Here is a 5697-nt window from a genome sequence, read left to right as displayed (position 1 = left end):
TATATTGCTCGTACTTTTATCGCACGTCCATTTATTTCATGTCCATTTATTGCACTTCCATTTATTGCACATCCATTTATTACACGTCCATTTATTACACGTCCGTTTATTGCAGGTCCATTTATTACTCGTCCATTTATTACACGTCCATTTATTACACGTCCATTCATTGCACTTTCATTCATTGCATGTTCATTTATTGTATTTCATTATATATAATGGCCATTTATTACACGTCTATTTATTGCATGTCCATTTATTACACGTCCATTTATTAGACGTCCATTTATTACACGTCCATTTACTGCACTTCCATTTATTACACGTCTATTTATAACACGTCCATATATTGCACGTTAATTTACTGCACGTCCTATTATTGCAGGTCCATTTATAACTCGTCCATTTATAACACGTCCATTTATTACACGCCCATTTATTACACGTCCAATTATTATACGTCCATTTATTGCACTTCCAATTATTGCAGGTCCATTTATTGCACGTCCTTTTATTACACGACCATTTATTACACGTACATTTATTACAAGTCCATTAATATACATTTATCTTTTAGATGTTTATTTTTCATATGTTCATTTATTACATGATTATTTATTATAAATTCAGGTATTATATATTCACTAATTATGTATTTTTCTTTTTAAGTGTTTATCTTTCATATATCTATTTATTATATAATCGGTTATATATATATATATATATTTTTTTTTTCAATTTTAGTTTTTACATATTTATTTTTTATATAAATATATTCTATATTCGGTTATATATATATAATATATATATTGAGATATATATATATTATTTCTATATATATATATATATATATTCATATTATATATATTTTTATTTTATATTATTATATATATATATAGATATAAATATATATATATGTATATATATATATGTATAATTATATATACATACATATTTATGTTATAATTTATATCATATATATATAAATAATATTTATATTAATATTAGATATATATTTAATATGTATTTATATAAGATAGATATTTATTTATTTATTTTTTTATTTAGATATTTATATTTGTGTATATTCATATATATATACTATTAATATATATTTATATATAGAATATGTGTATGGTATATACATATATAGTTTTATATTTATAATTATATTATATATATATATTATGTATATATATTTTAATATATATATATTATATAGATAGATTTATATATATATATTATTTTTATATGTAGATATACATAGGTATATTATATATATATATATTTATAATATATATATATATATATATATATATATGTATATATTACATATAGATATATTTATATATTATATATATATATATATATAGATATTTATATATATATATATATAGATATATATATATACATGTATATATTTATATATATATATATATATATATTTATATTTATATATAATTATATGTATACTATATATATATATATCTATATATATTTATAGATATATATATATTTATATTATGTATATATATATATATTTATATTTTTTGTAGAGAGAGTATGAATATATAAATTTTTTCAATATTATTTTTATATGATATGGTTAACAATACCAAAAGATTTAATTTAGATGTATGTTTAATACATATATCATTTATTTATTTGTCATTCATTTATTTATTATATGTTATGTATTATATATCATTCGTAATATATTATTTATTATACATCAATGATTATACATCTATTTATTATATATTTATTTATTGTATATTTATTTCAATGCACGACCATTTATTGCACATCCATTTATTGTACGTCCATTTACTACACGTCCATTTATTACACGTCTGTTTATTAGACGTCTCTTTACTACAAGTCCGTTTATCACACCCGTTTATTACACGTCCATTTAATGCACGTCCTTTTACTGCACGCTGAATTATTGCAGGTCCATTTATTTCACGTCCATTTATTGCACTTGAATTATTGCATTTCCATTTATTACGACCATTTATTACACGTCCATTTATCGCACGTCCATTTATTACATGTCCTTACATTGCACGTCCTTTTACTGCACGTCCAATTATTGAAGGTCGAGTTATTACACGTCCATTTACTGCACTTCTAATTATTGCAGGTCCATTTATTTAACGTCCATTTATTGCACTTCGAATTATTGCATTTCCATTTATTAAACGCCCATTTATTACACGTCCATTTATTGCACGTCCATTTCCTACACGTCCGTTTATTACACTCCTACTTATTAGACGTCCACTTATTACACTTAAATTTATTACACGTCCATTTAATGCACATCCATTTATTGCACGCCCATTTCCTACATGTCCGTTTATTACACGTCCACTTTTTACGCGTCCATTTATTACACGTCCAGTTATTACGCGTCCATTTCTTGCACTTCCAATTATTGCAGGTCCATTTATTGCCCATCCATTTATTACACGCCCATATATTACACGTCCATTTATTGCACGTCCATTTCCTACACGTCCGTTTATTACACGTTTATTTATTGCACGTCCATATATTTCATCTCCTTTTACTGCACGTCCATTTATTGCAGGTCCATTCATTACACGTTCATTTACTGCACTTCCATTTATGGTAGGTCCATTTATTGCACACCAATTTATTGCATATCCATTTATTGCATGTCTATTCATTGCAAGGCCATTTATTACACATCCATTTTATTACACGTCCATTTATATACGTTTATCTTTTATATGTTTATCTTTTATATGTTTATTTATTACATGTTTATTTACAATAAATTCATGTATTATATATCCACTTATTATATATTCTTCTTTTTAAATGTTTATTTTTCATATACTTAGTTATTATATATTCTGTTATATATATATTTTTTCAATATTTATTTTTTTATATTTTTATCTATTAAATAAATATATTATATATTTATCTAATATATGTTTAATCATTTATTTTTTTATTATATATCATTTATTATATATCATTCGTGATATATTATTTATTATACAGCAATAATTATATATATATTTATATATATTTATTTCTTATATATTTATCATATATTCATTTATTATACGTCCAATCAATGCAAGTCCATTTATTGCACGTTCATTTATTACACGTCCATTTATTGCACGTTCATTTAATACACGTCCATTTATTGCACGTTCATTTATTATATGTCCGTTTATTACACGTCCATTTATATATTTTTGCGTACATTTCCTACACGTCTGTTTATTACACGTCCAATTATTAGACGTCTGTTTATTATACGTCCGTTTATCACACTTCCGTTTATTATACGTCCGTTTATTACACGTCCACTTATCACGCGTCCATATATTATACGTCCATTTATTACACGTCCATATATTGTACGCCCTTTCATTGCACGTCTATTTATTGAACGTCCAATTATTGCATATCCATTTATTACACGTCCATTTATTATATATATATATATATGTATATATATATATATATATATATATATATATATATATATATATATATATATATATATAATATACACACACACACACACACACACACACACACATATATATATATATATATATATATATATATATATATATACATATATATATATATATATATATATATATATATATATATATATATTTTATATATATATATATATATATATTCACATAGTCTTTAATTCAAGACTGCGAGAAACACACACTGTACAACCTCCTATTATGCTTCTTATCCTCTAACGTCCTGTGATAAATTCATCAACAAAGGAAATAGAAGGGGAAGGAAATTCGTTTAAAAACAAAGGTTTTTCTTTTTTCTTTTCAGTGTTAGAACTTCATTTTGGTGAGGATTTGTTTCTGTGGATGTCGGTCGGGGAAAGAGAAGCAGAGAGAGAGAGAGAGAGAGAGAGGCAATGGGTTGGGCGGAACAAACATATTCCTCCTTGGAGCGCCTGTTCGACGAGCCATTGATTCTAGCGATTATTTAATGAGGAATGAGTCTTAATGATGTTTAATATAAGCTTACTATATTTTTTTCAACAAAAGGACTATGACATCTCGAGTGCACAATTCATTTGCTCTTCTTACTTTCCTTTGAAATATGACGTGATGCCACCCACCTCTGAAAGCAAGTTCAACGGCTTATCAGCAGTAATTTTAGGTATAAATGTTTTTTTTTTACGACACTTGAAAACTTATTTTGGTGGCTTTTATTTTTAAAATAATATTCACTAAAAGACGTAAGAAAGTTGGAAGCATTATAAACAAGCTAGTACTGCCAATTTACGAAATTCGTCAGGTTTACGGAAAGCCACCCAAGATGTGTGACGTGACGTCATTCTCCCAGACCGAGGCGAGAGAGAGAGGGCTTGCGTGCTTACATGTGTACACATGTTTACATCTTTATATGTGCGTGTATGTTTAATCTGCCGATTGGCAACTCGACAAGGATTAAATATATCTATATGCACATATGCGTGCGCACACACACACACACCCACAAACACACACACAGACACACACACGCACACATACACACAAATATATATATATATATATATATATATATATATATATATATATATATATATATATATATATATGTATATATATATATATATATTGTTTATATCTATATATGTGTGTGTGTGTGTGTGTCTATCAATATACATGTATATCAATATCAATATAAATATATATAAATATATATATATATATATATATATATATATATATATATATATAATATATATATATATATATATATATATATATATATATATATGTTTATATATAATATATATGTGTGTGTGTGTGTGTCTATCAATATATATGTATATCAATATCAATATATATATATATATAGAGATATATATACATATATAATGATATTTTGATATATATATATATATATATATATATATACGTACATATATAACTATATATACATATACATATATATATTGATATATTGATATATATACACATATATACTTGCATATATACACACAATATATATAGAGAAAGGTAGAAATTTTGCTTGATAGACAGATATAAGTAAATGCATTGAGTCAGATAAACATAATAATCCCGATGAGAGAGAGAGAGAGAGAGCAAGCGGTTTTCTCTGCCTTAGTCTTCAGTCGCTTCCTTTATATAATTCGTAGAAACACACCAAGCATGAATTACATTTCCCTGCTTGCGTTTATGTCTTGTTTCCATGATCATTTATCCCCATTGTATTGCGATGACAGAGAAAAGAGCTTTATATATATATATATATATATATATATATATATATATATATATATATATATATATATATATATATATATATATATATATATATATATATATATATATATATATATATAAAGCTCTTCTATACTGGAAGAGGAGGGAGGAGCAGGTTATACTTGTCTTTAAGGCTTGCTAACTGATTCAGGGAATTATGCATTATATATATATATATATATATATATATATATATATATATATATATATATATATATATATATATATATATATATATATATATATATAAATAAGTCCGGGAGCAAGAGTTGTGAACTAAATATTGCGAAGGACGAAAGAATCGCTGCCCCGAAAGCCCGACTGAGAGGAAAGCACTTCCCGCCGAGGTCTCGAGCGCGACTTAGCGTCA

The sequence above is a fragment of the Penaeus japonicus genome, unplaced genomic scaffold, assembly GCF_977035675.1.
Source record: "Penaeus japonicus unplaced genomic scaffold, GWHDUDI00000001_assembly GWHDUDI00000042, whole genome shotgun sequence".
NCBI classification, from domain to species: domain Eukaryota; kingdom Metazoa; phylum Arthropoda; class Malacostraca; order Decapoda; family Penaeidae; genus Penaeus; species Penaeus japonicus.
This window is presented reverse-complemented; position numbering follows the sequence as displayed.